Below are 17,755 nucleotides of genomic sequence, written 5' to 3' on the forward strand. Positions count from 1 at the left end.
GGCTCTGCACTGGCAGGCCAGAGACATGTTTGAAGGGCTACTTAAGTGAGAGACACAATAAATGCTACAGATCCACTAGTAGCTTTTAATTTACAGACCCCCGGCACAGGTAGTGTCACTTTACTGAGGACCTATAAGTAAATAAAATATGCCAATTTGAGATAAGCCAATATTACCATGTTTAGAGGATAGAGCACAAGCACATTAGCACTGGTTAGCAGTGTTAAAGTGCTCAGAGTCCTAATGCCAGCAAAAAAAAGGTCAGGAAAATGGAGGAGTAAGGCAAAAGGTTGAGGGGAAAGACCACCATAAGGCTGGCCAATCTAACAAGATGTGATTTTTGTACTCAAGTAGGATCTCAATATGGCGGCATCAAGAAACATTTGTCCAAAGACGAATGTAAGGCCAGCTCCTGTATTCTCTTCTACTTACCCTTATATTGTTTTACTGAGCAAGCATATAGGGGCCCATTCACAAAGGAATTTTTGAGTATGCAAGGTAGCACTTCTGTGGTATTCTTATACCTGCTCTCCCAAGCCCTTGTGAATTGGTCCACAACATCTAATATTCAAATAAAATGGGGATATACAGGGAACAGTTATATATAGTTAGTAGTGTTGAAGCAGATAGGCTAATTAAGAAAAGTATTAATGATGTACATATGTTTACTAATGAGAAATGCGTAGAGAAATTAATCGTAGAGAAAATAATGTGCACATTTGAAATTGTGCCCTCGGGGTACGACTGCCATGTGTATGGGATTGTACTAATATAACTGAAATTGTAAGAAATAATGAAAATATATGAGAAAAATTTAATAATATGTCATAATGAGATGTATAGTCTATGTTTTGCATTACTGTGTATTGCTAAGTTAGCTGAACTAAAGGCCTAGTCTCCCTAGGCCTTGCACACTGAGAGCAGAAAACAATAACGGCATTTGCACAGAAGCTGCTACGAACTAGCCTTGACCCGCTCAATGTTAAAGTTGCTTAGCTAGAATTTTCTGCAATGTACCGACGGACAGGAGATGATGAAGACAATTTGATACAATTATGTGTAGAGTAGAGTAAATGTACTTTCCAAGGACTTGAAAAATGAAGGCACTGACTGAAGAGGAACATCCAACAGTTTCAATACCTGAAGAGCCGGATGATGAGGACATCGTAAAGTGGACCAATCCGCATCTTGTGAATGAATTGATGTTAAAATTTGTAGATTTGGTAAACAAATGCTATAGATTAAAGTTATATCTGCTGACTGACTGGTCAATTAGAAATTAGGAGGATGGACTGGGAGACCCTAATAAAAAGTCATGACAAGGGGCTAAAACTTCAGATGCGGGAGAATTTAGGGAGATGATGGAGAGAATTGATTACGTCAGGAGACGCTATCCGAGGTGCTGACATTGAGCTCATACTCTGTGAGCCTGATCCGTGGCTGACTAATTGATGACCTGAAGACGAAGACTGACTTGTTGCTGATCCATTCTGGATAGGTAGCTATGAAAATATGACTGACAATGTTTATGCCTTTTTCTTCTAGGTACCAACTGTGCTGATTATGGAAATTCTCTCAGATAGATTTTTTCCAAAATAATGTTTTCTCTAAAATATTTTTTGCATGAACATCCACATGCAGATGCTAATCTTGGTTAGGCAGGCTGTTAAAGGTGACGTTGACAGTGACAAATGACTGACAAACTTATTTTGCTGAACTTTGCTATTAATGCTGGTATTCTTAGTTTATGAAATTGCATTGTCGTATATGTTTCTTTCAAGAGATGATGTTTTCTATTAATGAATTAATAAATTGAGTGGATTGAATAAAGCTTGAACTAACGGATGATTTAGAATTGTAATCAATAGGGAAATAAAATTGTTTAACTCATTACTGAGCTGTGGTTATTCACTAGTAGATGGTTGTAAGCTGTTTTTTCCATACAATGTTTCTTGATTATTGAAGTTATCCATTGATTCAGTAGTCACTGCATGACTAGGATACTCCATGTGATTCAAAAGGTTCATCGACCTATACGCGTCCCCTTGTAAGTTTACTTACTAAGGACCAGCCGCGCTATCAGTAGAAATAGAAAAGTCTGTGCCCTCTTTCCATTTTCTCTGAAAGAGGGTTCAACGTTTCTGTGCTGAATCACAAAGGCATGTAAGAGTACTTAAAGGAGTACTTCTATAGTATGACTTCTCATACTGAAATTTTATGACTTCTCATACTGAAATGTATTTGTGAGTTGGCCTCCTAGGGGTCACTGATGACTTATTTGGAAAAAGGCACATAGTCAGATGATCTACTTTACAACTGGTATGAAGGAACTGTGCTGCCCCAAGATAAACAAAATGTGCAACATGGCAATACAAGTAAAATATCCAAGACAACGTAATAATTCATACATTCATCCCACACATGGGTGTTCGCCGGGTGGCGGAGTCAAGAGGGGCACTTGCACTCCACCCCCCACCCCAGATTTAGGTACATCCTGGGGTGAAGGCTCACAGTGCAGAGTAACACTATGGCTGCCGCATTGTTACGCTGCCTGCACCAGAAAGGCATGGCCCCCGCCATAAACAATCTGTAATGTCGTGGACCCCCTCTCCGAAACATTCCTGCGGACACCCATGACCCCACAGTATATTTTTTTCTTTGCTTTTATTAATCGTTGGTGACCTTTCAAGTTAATTGTGTCAATGCCTTCAGATAACTTTTCTCTCTGCCATTTAGAATGACGTTTTGTTTGACGGACTCGAATCCTTCCCCTGCCCTTTTAATGATTTATTCGGTCCCTTGTTGGTTTCAATTCCCATTTGCAGCAGAATGTACTTCTCATTTTGCTAACCCGAGATGCGCAGGCACTTCTGCAGTGCTATCTGCTTAGGTACTTCATCACTGTTAATATGGAAATTATCTCCAGACACAAAATGTTTTCTGTACGGTCCTGCCAGCAAATTCTCATCAGAGCCATCATCCAAAAGTGTTCCACAGAAGACTGATTTATATGCCCACAAAGAAGCGAGCAGTGCCTGCATATAGATAGCCTCTTCCTCCTAAAGGAATGGGTCTTGTTCCTGAGCTGAAATTGCGACATCTCTCCGTCATGATCGAGTTTGATAAACTGGTTGTGTGGACGTGAATAATGCCTTCTCTTTTATGTCCGGGCCTATTCACCTCCGGCATTTTAAATGTACCCCACGAAGTATAATGTGCGTTAATGCATCATTTTAATTACAGGCTGGAATTAATTTCTCTTTGCCGGCTGCGTGCTTTCTGTATGCATTTTACAGCCATATGATTGTTTTACTCTACAATTCCACTCTCCAGATTCTCTTGTATCGATCTCCGCCCTGCACCCGTTCGTCTGCCCGCACCAATGAAGTGGGCCTTCAGAAAACAATTACGCTAAAGGTGCCAGACACAAAAGGTAAATTCCATGCACTTGATCTGCCTGTCTGCCTTTTTACAAAACATTATGTACACAGTAGGAGTTGTGCCCAATTCCCTGGCTTATCTCGCTTTTGTCCGAAGTCTAATACATTCAAAGACGCCTTTTGTTCCCGCGTTAAAACGTATCACTTCGATCTTTCAGGAGATGCAAGAGAGAAATCTGGTTAACAGGCACGCCTTTGTCGTTGAATGTTGCCAGCACTTTCTAGGGGAGTTTATCTAGTTTGAGGAGTTGTTGTAGTTTGGATATTTTTCTGTCAGTGCTGCTACGTTTAAAGTTACTGCACCAATTTAAGATTATTGTATCAAGCTAGTGTTCTGATGTATGTACTACTTTGCTAAATAGCACCACTTACAGCATTTAAATCGTATCTAAGCGCTTTAAATAACATACGTGACTATTATTCAGTGTACCAGCACTCAATTGACCGACCCCTCAATGATAGAAGGCTGAATCAAATTTGCCAGCTGAAATAAATGTATCTTTCAGTGATGCTTATTTAACTGTGTGAGTCATTTTTTTTTTTTTTAAACATATTTAAACAAAAATCATACATTTGAGGAGACATAAGTCTTACATATGGTTCACTAAAGGAAGCAATATGCAGAATACGTAATGAACGTTTTCCATGTGATTATGTATTGGTATTACAACCCCTAACAAACCATATAAAACACCAAAACGAAATTGGTATAAATCTGTTCGATGGTAATTACCTGTCAATCATTCACGTGCAGGCTATTTGTCACCAAGATTTATCGCACAAGGTGTGGGTACTGGGATTATGGATAAAGGGCCTATTGAAAGTATTTGAGGGTACATCACATTCACCTTGTGAGGCTGGTGCATTCATCTTTACCCACATCCTGCTTTTCATGTTTATTAACAATGGCCATGCTGTCTTCCCCTGAACCTTTTGCACATTTACTAAACTTTCAATTAGAGTCACTCTAGTCCGCATGATTGTGCAAATCACTGCATCATGTGTGGTTATTCCTGGTTTATTGTCATTTTTCCCGTCTGCTAATTTTAACAGGTAGCGGCCCCATGGTTGGAGACTAGACATGCCCATCTCAACTTTTCCTTTAAGAATAGCATATTATTGGTAATAGTGGTGTAGTTGATCTCACCTCCAAATGACTAATACACGTGAGCAATTTCAATCTAAACTAATTTGTTAGGGTGGTGCTACTTGACAATCATATGCCCTACTACCAAAGGCATAAACTATGAAAGTCGTAGCCCTGGTCGACGGCACGTAGAAGGACAAACACTTTGGTTTCACATACTCATATGCGCTCAGAGCTATCTGTTGCATCTGCATACAATTTGAGGCCCAAAGTTATTTTGATGTTGTAAGAAATTTATGGTATTCCCTATTCACATTTAGACCCTTGTCAACAGCACATAGTTTAACAATTCATTTGGTTTCACATTTTCTCAAAGCTTCTGTTCTGTCCCCATCCCGAGGTTTACTGTTTACATGAGCTGTACCATGAAATCTGATGTCAATTGGTTCAGAACGTACATGAGCAGTACTTACCATGGGCTCCCCCAGTTGTTACCTTCATCGTTCCTAATTTTGTTTCTACGTAGACTGTTCCTACGGATTATGGTCTTCCTACTCCAACATGTATTAAGACATGTTACCTTGGATTTATAACCATTAGGTTGGTAGCCAGCACCTTTCTGACTATTTTTCTTCTGTTTTTCATCTACTATACTCTGGATGTCAGAAGTGTGGTTTGTGTAAAGGACTATTGCTATCTTTCACCACTGTTGTGTCTCTTATCACAGCAGTGTTACTTCTTTGGTATTCATGTTTTTTCCTCTCAAACTGTGAACCTTTTATTATTTTGAGGTTCAGAGGTGTATTGTTTTGGCACACCTATTATATAGTCATTATTTGGGTTCATCACTTGTTTTTACCCTTACCATTAACATCATGTTTCATTGTATATCATGTACCTTACAGCCTTGAAAAAGGCACAAGTGTGATGAAACGTGTCGGCTGTTGATGTCATAATAGATGCTCTGTGAAGAATAGATGCCTCTAAATGTCAATAAAAGAATCGTATTTGTGACCTGCTTCCTATGTACCCTTATTTCTGAGGGCCTGTAACAATTATGGACTGACGTTTGTGCGCTTTGGTATCCTGTAATTGTTATACACAGAGAGAATCTTTTCTTTTAAGAACTGAAAATATCGTGTTTTCAACTTTGCCTATTTTGGTACTTGGGCTAACCATAACTATTAAGACTTTTCACAACCTTTGCTTTAGCTCTGTGAGAGTTCTCTGAGATAACTTTAGTAGTTCATGATATTACTGGTTGATGTGTTTTTTCCTAGTGCCTATCATAAATATTGTTTATTTATGATGTACCAAATCAGTTTGTAGTTGCAAACCGTGTGACTTGAAATCACACTGTTTATAGATTGTAAAATGGTGTTGAACATGACTTCAATACCTGTTGTAAATTGGAAAAGCCTTCCAAATACCCAGAAACGAATTTGCTAATCATTACGAATCAAAACTAGGGGGACACTTGAGAGGGGAGTCCACTCCTAATGATGACTTTCAATTAAATATATCTATGCAGTATCGAGGGGGACATGGTAACTCATTTACAAAGGGCAAGCAATCTCTGCTTATCCATTCACAAACCAGTCAGTGTGCAAACTGCACATCTTGCTGTTTGAATTGCTCAATGAGGCACAGCTGTGATGTGCCCCTACAAAAGGGCCCACGTTCGTTTTAAAGATTAATCAAGATTATAATCTATTAAACCATATACTGTAAAGGTTTCTCTACATTGAAAGTTTGGGGCTGATGTATTTCAATGAGCTTTTAAATGCGATGATGAAGAAAATGATGTACAATGAAGTAAAGTAGTTGTCTTGGATCATTCAATTTTGTCACATGTGGAAGCTGGGAATAATCCTTGATTTCCTGGTTCGACACTGTGCCATTCATCCACTCAATAGGTATCTCTTTCACCATCCCATTTGACACCAAAGTTAGTGTTGTGCATTTGCTTCTGTGAAAAGCTAAATCGGAACACTTTGTTCAATAAATATATTTATTACATGCTTAGTCAATCTGACACAAGTTTTTATATACGAAAAAGTCGATTTCAGAATTGGCTCGACACATCAGTTAAGGCAATTACTTCTATCAGTAAAACAAAGGAGTCTTGGGGATCCCACTGAGTTACTGGTCTTCACTACTGGAGAGCAGACAGAGCACGGCTGCAGTCAGACTTTCAACTCAGTGTCACACCTCTGACTGCAGGCTTTTCGCGCTTTTCATTACCCGGTGATTCAAATGGATTGATCTTGAAGAGGTCATGCTGTGAGAGGGACGTAAAGTTCGTGAACGCTTGAGTCATCCCCATACATAATAGGCTTGTTTGAAAACCCACGACCATAATGTGTCTCTCAGAGCACGTTAACTGTACTCCCTGGCTTCTTCACTCTCACCCGGTCATAACTCCGGAACCAGAGGAGAAACAAGCAAGGCAAAAGGTCAGTACCTCTGAATTGGTGAGCACTGCCTCTGCTACAGGTGAGCGGAAAGAGCTTGGAGAAAGGGGTGAGGGTTCCTTCCAGGATCCTCCTGCTGACGCTGGTCCGCTTAATTGTGCCCAAGTCAGACCCACAGATCTAGCTCAAACCAGGCTCAGAGTATCACTCACCAAGTGCAAAATTGTTTTTGATAACTATTTTTATGTTTCTGTATTATTTAATACTGTTTTTCTGCTTCTTTTATGGGATGAACAGCACTATGAGGGTCTGAAATTGAGGATGCTAGGAGTGTAGCAGTGCTGCTCAACTAAACATGTTTTCCTTCTAAAACTCTATTTTGCTGGCAGCCGGAATCAGTCAGTTACTTGAGACAGTCTGGATGACGTCTTTATGTTAGAGAAAGACTTAGAGAGTACAGTGGTGTGACTGAACTCCAGCACTAGTTCAGCTTAAAATTCTAAGTTTTTTGTACAACTACATTAAGCCAACATGTTTAATTGGTTGCCAAGAGACTTGACAGGGAATGCTTGATAATCAGTCAGACAGGCTGTCAGTGAGTGCCTGATATTGATGAAGCAAACGTAATACAATTTCAGGTCCAAAATGAAACGTATTAGACTATGGTGATTCTAAAGGCATACAGTCAATAGGCATCATAGGAATAGTTACTTGTATGTCTATGTGACCCTACAAGCTATACAGCAGCCTGTGGGACACCCCTGAAGAATAGGATTATCTGATGAACTGCAATGTGTGTGAGAATCTACAGGTTTTGCAAAGTGGAAAAGGACAATGGAATTTGTACAATAAGTCCAGACAGTGAGGGTATAACATTGGTAAACAAGATGGAAATAGAAGAACACTGCTGCGCTCATTGTCATCCGAGCATGATGGGCTGAAGGGAAATGCCAATTCAATCATACCATTACTAAAGCGGACTGGTGCATCAGCATTTGTGGAACCTGTTGACTAAGCGCCTCATTATGAGGCTTGTGGTCACAAGACCACCAGCCCCGCAATGGCAGTCAGACCACTGTGGCTGTGGCCGTCCAACCACCACATTAGGAGTTAGGTGGGTGGACCTGCCTTAAGCCCACCATGCCCGCCAGGATCACAGATCCCGACGGGGTGACAGCAGTCTTGGTTGTAGTCTGCCTGGCTGATAACAACCTTGTTCTCCTCCAGCCTTTTCATGGTGGGGACCTCACCAAGAAAAGGCTGGTGGAGAACAGGTGCTGGGGGACACAGGAGGGCCCCACACTTCCCATGATCATGACATGGGCAGTGGAGGGGCCTCCATGTCCAGCACCCTCAGAATGTGCATTGTCCGCTTTGCAGACAGTGCTCAATCTGAGGGTGCTGGTCAGACCCATCTGTGCTACAAGATAGCACTCTGCTCCTTTAAGGGAGCTAAGTGCTATCTCGTAGCACTGTTCCTGCTGGTCTGACTAGCAGGAATGCTCTATTCCAAGGTTTCCGCTGGTCAGACCGGTGGGTACCTTGTCATAGGGTGGGGGACACCACCACCATAGTGGTGGCATCCTCCCCACAAGTTTGGCTGTCCCTTGGTGAGACCACCAAACTCCTAATGAGGCCTGATGTTTCCATCTCCCCCTCCAGAGCCCTGGGGTTCCCAGGGTCTTATGTGTCTAATTAGGCTCAGGGAGGGGGGCACATGGCCCCTCTCCTTATTAAAATACATATGGCCCTGTGGCCAATCGCTCTCTGTGCATGGGGTTGGCTTTACATATGGTAATAAAACATTACTTTATAATAACAAAATCATAGAAATTCACTGAAAACAGTAAAGATTAAAGTAATGTTATAGCTAGGCAAATTTGTCAGTGACAACATTATTATTATTATTATGATTAGCAGAGCTAACTATAACTTGTGCTGCCTCATGCACTGCTTATGACCTCATACTACAACAGTCATGACATGTTCTATGACATCATTTTTGCCACATCAAATGACATCATCGATGACATCATTGATGACATCACCAATGACATTAACCAAGATTCTTTTCCACACATTGCTCTGGAAATGGGTGTAGCATTAGAGCTCTCAATCTCAGTACAACATATTTCAGAACAATATGAGCCATCATTAATGCCATCACAGAAACAACTCCCTTAGGTGTAGAAAGCATGGGTTATGTTCCACATTGATCCTACACCATACACTTTATGGGTAATGTAGCTCATGTTAACAATCAACTGCCGATGTAAGGGAAACCTTAATTGCATACAGTGTTCAATCTGTATACAACTGCTCAGAGAAAGCCAAGTTCCTAAAAATACTGAACGTCTTTTCCAAAAGAAATGCTCTACTATTGACAGCTTTTATCTGTATCAACCCCTGATAGTCAACTAACCTACATTGAGAATTGAAGTTGATGTGAGGAGAGAAGTGGGTACTGCAGACAGTATTCACTGTATGGAGAGTGCCCACTCTTTACCAGACAGTTTGCAAACAGTGAAACTCTCATGATAAATACAATACAGAGTGTTAAAAGTATCTACTAAGAAATGTACACTCTGTGCAACACTTGTCAAAAAGACACTATTTGCTTAAAATGAGCAAAAGCTGAACATGCTGGAGTACCACTTGCAGCCTTCATGCTGTGGTGAAGACTTTACAAATAGCTCATCATCGGAAGCAAAACAAGCACAGGTACATAGCTTAATTGCTGGTGAACACAGTCTTCTATGTTGAGTATAAATTATCATGCTGAAATTATTCTGTCTAAAAACGCAAGGCTGCTTACAATACTTTAGGGCAAATGTTTAAAGAGCTTGAACCAGCGTTGTGCCATGTAGTGTGGTGCCAGGCCACCCAAGCAGTAAGTCATATTTGACAAATGATGCATCAAGACAGAAGCGTTAATTTTTCACAATTGCACCATGCAAAAAATGCACCAGATCCTGCTGCGTTACACAGGAATTAATATATGCAATATAGGTGTTCCTGTGAAAAATCCATTGCAACTGTAACACAGTGGTATTTATCTCCAAACTACTGTGAACGTAAACGTAAAACTGTGTGATGTAGCTTTCACAATGCAACAATAGAAATGCATCAGATTTACTGCACATCAGCAACCCAGGCATGGAAAATGACGCAGTGGCTGTAGTATAAAATCCTCACCACCAGAGAACACTTTGACAAGTTAAACTATGCCATGGAGGCTGTTATACTGCAACTAGGGCTAATTCGGATACAACCAAGTAGGCAGCAAAGGAGGAAGGAACGTATTCTCTGCCAATGTATATACCTCATTGACCTCAGGGAGGAGGAGGTCATTCACTTACACAGACTGAAGAAGGAGTCCATCATGGACTTGCTGGATAATATAGTGCCAAATCTCCAGCCAGCAACTAGAAGGACCTATGTCATTCCAGCACACATCACAATGATGTCTGTGTTAAACATGTTGGCCTTTGGACCATTCCAAACTACATCAGCAAGTGTGACAGGCATTTCGCATGGAGCATTGTCAGCATTTCTGCCATCTGTGTTGGATGCCGTATTAAAACTGGCCCACAATACCTTCTCTCCCCTAAGACTAACCAACAGCAATTGACCAAGCAAGGATTTTACAATGTTGCAGAATTCCCCCAAGTGCTTGGTGCTATAGTTTGTACATGTGTCATTTGTGCACCAGGCAGCCACTCCACAACTCTCTAGGAACCTCAAACATAATTATTCCATAAATATCCAGGCAATAGTGGATCACTCTTCATAAACCTTCTTGCAAAATAACCTGAAAGTGCCCATGATGCCTACATTTCCCTACATAGTCTCATCAATGAGCAGTTAGAGAATGGCAGATATGGAAATGTCCTACTAATTGGCAGGGAAAGCAGAATTACCAATGCTTTGCATAATTTGGAATGTATAACCAAATACGCATCTCTGTGTTTGTATTGTTCATGTGTAATGTGAAAATAGTGGAAGTATGTCACTCAAACATGTAGCCAATGATGTCCCATGTGTGATTACTTCACAGATTCTGAAATGGAAGGATGAAAATACACAAAGTGCTAGGTATTGTGTCCTGACATTCTGTGTGAGCTGTTAGAATCACTAGTACTATAATTTCATTGACAACAAATGCCAAATTAATCATATGCTCCACAACTGTTTTGAAATTACGATCAACGGAACACCGTCAAAAATGTGTGTGTGTATGTGCACACAATGGTGTATCAGGGTGGGAATATATGTCAATCCCCTTAATTTAAAACTGTTGTAGCCAGAATTTTGTCATCTCAAGTATCTGTTTCACACGTGGCAGTATACATGTTAGTTGATTCATTTCATAGGGCCACAAATGTGATAGGATCATCAAACATCAATGACTGTGATGCATTGAAATGGTTGGATCAAATATATAGCAAATATGTAGTCTAGTGATATAGGTCATACTAAAGAGCAAATGGCAGGTGTACACCAGTCATTACAACATTCAAAGTCAAATAATACACCTAAATAATAAGGCACATAGACATTCTTCATCAATGTAATAGACAATTACATACATCCCAAATTGCCCACATTTGCTCCATCTCACTTAAAGTAATTGTCACTCCATGATTGTTTAGGCCAATAAAGAAATCCTACACTAGGAACAAACCTAGGTGACGTAGGGCCTGATTCACAACTCAGCAGATGGGATACTACCTCACAACGGTGATGCATGGCCTGTCCTCCTAAATCTAAATCCTAGTATATCCAACGGGATTTAGATTTTGATTGAGTAGATATCGTCATCATTGTAATGGAGTAACCTGTCCGCTGAGTTCTAAATCAGGCCTTAGTGATTAAGGAAAGGTGTCACAGTGTACCTACCACTTACAATTGCAGATACTTATGATTAAGAGATGGTGTAAGAATCAAGGGCTATAAGTACTGCTTCATGAGCATTGAAATTTCACATACATACATACATACATTTTCTGAAGGAAAGTTGACTGTACAAGTCTGCTGGACCAAGTCAGTATTTCAAATTTAATTTGGTTTTATTAAAAAAAGGGCCTAATTTCTATGCATATGTGTCAGTCTAAGTTCATCCAGCCAACTTGCCAAGGCAAAAACAATACCTGAAGGATGATTATTCCAAAGTGAAAAATCTATGCCTTTTGTCAAACAATGAAAACGTTGAATAAGTATCTAAACATGCAAATTTATATCCAACTATGTAATGCTGTGGAATACCATGCAGGCAACCAATCACATCATAGTTGAAAATATGACAAATGTCACTATTCCTGCAAGATAGTCTTATCTAAAGTTGGAGACATTGTACACATATAGGCCCTCATTACAACTCTGGCAGTTGGCGGAGAAGTGGCGGTCTTACTGCCAACAGGCTGGCAGTAACAAAATTGGAATCATGACCATGGCGGTTACTGCCATGGTCATCCGCCACTTCTCCGAACCAACCGCCAGGGCGGAGACGACTGCTGGGCTGGAGACTTGTGTCTCCAGCCCGGCGGCCGTCACAAGACTGCCGGTGGTATCATTACCCGGCTGACTGCCATGGATTTCATGGGGTTAGGCACCACCATGAAATCCAATGCGGTAAGCACTATCAGTGCCAGGGAATACCTTGATAGGGGTCTCCACCACCCCTGAGTCCTTCCCAGCCACCCCCCAAAGGTGTGAAGATTCACAAATGTGATAATAAAATGAATAACATGTATGAAATATACAAAAATGTATTAAAACAATGTAGTAGTATGTAATATTGAGATATATTACGTATGTTTTGCATTCTATTGTAAAGTTAACTTAGCCTCATGCAGAAGCTGAATTATTAGAGCAATGTAGAGAAGCTAATGTGCTGAACTGACCCTGAACTACTTATTGTTTAATAAAATCTGCTCAACAAAAATCCTATGCGTGAACCGATGGGCAGGAGATGATGGAATCATAAATGTATCAAGGACTGTGTAAAGCAGACGAGATGTACTTTCCCAGGACTCGAACAATGGAGACACTGACTGAAGAAGATGATGCAACATTTTTGATACCTGACAAGCAGGATGATGAGGACATCGTAGAGTGAATCAATCAACATCTTGAGGACTGTGTAATACTAGAATTCATAGATTTGAAGAACTGAAATTATTGGATAGAGTCATAACTGGTGACTGATTGACCAATTAGGAATTGGAGGATAGTATGAGCGACTTTGATATAATGACAGGACAAAGGGGGACAACTTCAGAATAGATGTTCGAGGTTAGGCGTGGATGCTCGAAGAGATTCAAGATTCTTTCATTGGGCTTATTCACTTGAGAGCCTGTTGTGATACTGATCGATTGATGACCTGAAGACGAAGACTGACTTTGTTGATGATCCATACCGTGGATAGGTAGCTATGACAAAGTGACTGATTTACTTTTGTGCCTTTTCTTTCTAGGTACCAACTGCGCTGATTTATAGTTTTTCTCCTAAGCTAGATGTTTTTCCAAATTCATGTTCTAAACTGTTTTCACATGAAGTCCCACATGCTAATGCAAATCTGGGTTAGGTAGGGTTCCTATTCTGAGACATTGACATAACGGTGACAAATGATTGACGGACTGATTTGCTGAACTCTTCTACTCATATTCATCGTTATTGGCTTATGTTGAGGCATTAGAATGCATGTTTTCTCAAGTTCTGATTAGATTATGGTATTGGTGGACACTAATGAATTAATCTTGAGTGAATTTGAATAAAGTTTGAATTAACCTCATGACTTGGTATTGTAAACAATAGGGAAATAAAATTGCTAAAACTTATATTGAGTTGTGGTTATTCAGGAACGTTGACATTAATAGCTATTGACCAATTCTTTGCTTGATGGTTATTGGGTTGTGTATTGATTATTGATAAACATTTGTTACACCGTAGCTAGGATACTCCATGTGAATCAAAAGGTTTATCGACCTATACGCGTCCCCTTGTAAGTTTATGTACTAAGGACCAGGCGCGCTAACAGTTTTTGGTAGCAGCTCGATGGTTAGTTTCCTTGGAGAACTAGTTATGTGGTGACTGATGGTTATGGTGGTAGTTTGAGTTAAGGTTAGTTATTCATTTTTAAGATTTGAATTTTGTTTTCTGAAATGGCTATTGTAGGAAGAAGGATGTCCCCTTAAGCCTAGAAATGACTTTCCCAGATCCTGGATCCTGCAAGTAGAGTTGGGTATGTTCTCGGCGTCTTTGTGATAGTGTGAAAGTGGTAGATTGCTCTTGCAAAGGCTTATGCAAATCGCATGTGAATTGTGGCATATGTGAGGGAAGTAGGGAGTCTGCATACTCCGGTTAAGGTTTAGTAGGAGTGTGCGTACTCCGCAGTATGAGAGTAGTGAAGTTGTTGAACTTCATATGTGTGTAGGGCTTTGTGCTAAAAAATTGTCCACGTGGTTGTTGGTGATGTACGGACCCTGCGTGGTCTAAGACTCCGGAGTATATTGACAAGTGTAGGAGACACTTGGGTTTATGTTGTAATCTGTCTGGTTTAATAGGTTGATTGGGCGTGGTCAACAAGTCGGTGTGTGAGTGAAAGAGAATAAGAGAAATTTTCAACTGAGATTTGGCGAGTCCTATGTGCACAAGGACAGACGCATTGATCAGTTGAGAGTGAAATTTGCGGGTTCAATTTTGCTTGCAAATGTGGGAGACTGAGAAAGAGGAATAGCTGCATGAGCGAAAAGGGCCACCAGTGAAAATCCGCAAGGTCTCTGAAGCGATTGTGTTCCTTCCTGTAGTAAACCAGCAGGTTTGTTTTGGTTAGTGCTCGCAATAAATTGCATTAGTTTTGTGTGAATTGGAGGGTAGTAGTATGAGCCGCAAGACTTTGTCAGCCACAGTCAATCAATCAATCAATCAATCAATTTGTAAAGCACGCTACATACCCATGAGGGTTTCAAGGCGCTCGGGGGGTGATGCTACTGCTTGAAGAGCCAAGTCTTGAGTAGTTTTCTGAAGGAAAGAAGGTCCTGGGTCTGTCGTAGATCTGGCGGGAGGGTGTCCCAGGTCTTGGCGGCGAGGTACGAGAATGATCTGCCGCCAGAAGATTTGCGTCGGATGCGGGGGACGGAGGCGAGGGCGAGGTTAGCTGAGTGGAGATGCTGGGTGGGGGTGGAGAAGCTGAGTCTGTTGTTCAGGTATGATGGTCCGGTGTTGTGGAGTGCCTTGTGTGCGTGGGTGAGGAGCTTGAAGGTGATCCTCTTGTTGACGGGGAGCCAGTGAAGGTCTCTTAGGTGGGGGGTGATGTGGCAGTGGTGAGGGATGTTGAGGATGAGTCGGGCGGAAGCGTTTTGGATGCGATGGAGGTGTTGGAGGGGTTTGGATGACATACCGGTGTAGAGGGTGTTGCCATAGTCGAGTCTGCTGCTGACGAGGGCCTGGGTTACTGTTTTCATTGTTTCTGTTGGGATGCATTTGTAAATTCTGCGAAGCATGCAGAGGGTGTTGTAGCAGGAGGAGGCGATGGCGCTGACCTGCTTTGACATGGAGAGTGAGGAGTTGAGGGTGAAGCCGAGGTTTCGTGCGCTGTCGGTGGGCGTCGGTGGGGGACCCAGCGTGGACGGCCACCATGAGTTGTCCCAGTCGGAGGGGGTGCACCCAAGGATGAGGACCTCTGTTTTGCCCGAGTTCAGTTTTAGCCATCTGTCTCTCATCCAGTTGGCAATGGCTTTTAGTCCCTCGTGGAGGTTAGTTTTGGCGGTATGCGGGTCCTTGGTGAGGGAGAGGATGAGTTGGGTGTCGTCGGCGTAGGAGATGATGTTGAGGTGCTGACCGGCCACTTGTGCGAGGGGGGCCATGTAGATGTTGAACAGCGTCGGGCTGAGGGATGAGCCCTGGGGTACGCCGCAGATGATGTTAAAGGCTTTGGATTGGTACGGGGGGAGGCAGACTTTTTGGGTTCTGCCGGCGAGGAAGGATGCGGTCCATTCGAGGGCCTGGTCCTGGATTCGGGTGTGGTGACATACGGTGTCAAAGGCGGCTGATAGGTCTAGGAGGATGAGGGCTGATGTTTCTCCATTGTCGAGGTGGCTTCTGATGTCGTCTGTGGCGGCAAGGAGGGCGGGTTCGGCGATGTGGTTGCGTCTGAAGCCGGACTGGGCGGGGTCGAGGATGTTGTTGTCTTGGAGGTACCGAGTGAGCTGAGTGTTGATGATTTTCTCGATGACCTTCGCCGGGAACGGGAGCAGAGAGATGGGCTGGAAGTTTTTCAGGTCCTTGGGGTCCACCTGTGGTTTCTTGGGAAGGGCGTTGATTTCGGCGTTTTTCCAGTTGTCCCGGAATCTTGCAGTTCCGAAGGAGATGTTGACAGCTTTCCGTAGGTGTGGTGCAATGGTCGTGTCTGCTTTGTTGAAGATGTGGTGTGGGCAGGGGTCTGATAGTGATCCGGAGTGGATGGAGTTCATGGTCTTGCGGGTTTCGTCGTCGCTGATGTTGGTCCAGGAGGTCAGTCGGCTAGACCGAGTGGAGTTCGTGGTGGGTGGGGTAGAAGCGTCTGGAGTGTGAGGGGAGTTGAAGCTGTCGTGGATGTCCGTGATTTTTCAGGGGAAGGCGGTTGCTAGGGCGTCGCATAGTTCTTGGGAGGGGGTGATGTCGTTGACGGTGGCGTTTGGGTTGGAGAGCAGTGTGTAAGTGTGATGTCAGAGGGAGCTGCGCTGGGATAGGTTGGTTAGTAAGAAGAGTTGCAAGTGGATTGGCAGCTGTCCGTGAGAGACAATTGGTTGAGAAAGCAGGTGAAGGGAATCCTGGGAGTAAAAGTCATTTCCTTATTGAATCGAATAAGAACAGCAGAGAACATTTTTCCTAAGTGTTGAGTAGTGCCATTTAGGTTGACACATACATTAAGGCAACAGTGGGGGAGCCTACCCCACCGGAAAATTCTCCGGCTTATATTGTAATGGAGGAGCGAGGTGTCACGCCATGTCTTTGGTTAAAGCAATGGTGCAAATTTACTGAGAAACAGGGAGCTTTATTGTTTCCAGAGCACGGAACGTTTAATTTGAGAATTCTGGATGAATTGTAGATGACATTGTATGAGACAAAGCCTCTTCCGAGACCAGCACAGTTTGAGGCATTAGCAGGTTGGTAGCCCATAGCGAGACAGCAGCAAGAAATTAAATTCCAGAGAAGAATTAGGGAGGTAGAGAAGTCTCTAGCAGAGGCAAGATGGGATTGGGAACAGAAAAGGTGGAGAACAGTGACGTTGCAGGGTGTTAAGTTGTTTCCTGCTATCACAGAGGATGATGAGTCGGAAGGGAAAGAGGAAACTAGCAAGAGTGGTAAGAGATCGTCAGGGAGTAAGAAGAAGAAAAAGACCTATGTAGAAGAGGAAGATTCAGATGTTGAGGATCTTATTACTCAGGTGTTGAGAGATCTCCACTTTATGCAGTGCATGAGGGGGGTCCAAGTACTAGTACTGCTCCAACTGTCCCAGCTCAAGTGTCGGGGACAGCGGGACCAGTGCAAGCAGGTAATGGACAGGTACAAGGGGTAGTACAGAGTACTCCTAATGTAGTGACTACATCGGTAGTCCAGGCACAGATGCACCCACCACCGATACAGAGAATTTATCCAGAGATAATGATTCTCGAGACAACTTAGTGGTGCCTACGGAGCAGGTGGTTCCGAGGCCGATGCAAGTTCAGACTGAACCGACTCCAATGTTGATGCCTCAGGCACAGCCACAGGTTTTTCCAAAGTTCACACCGATGACAGGGACACAGTCAGATACAACACCAGTAATGAAT

This window comes from Pleurodeles waltl, chromosome 5, assembly GCF_031143425.1.
Source record: "Pleurodeles waltl isolate 20211129_DDA chromosome 5, aPleWal1.hap1.20221129, whole genome shotgun sequence".
In the NCBI taxonomy this organism is placed as follows: Eukaryota; Metazoa; Chordata; class Amphibia; order Caudata; family Salamandridae; genus Pleurodeles; species Pleurodeles waltl.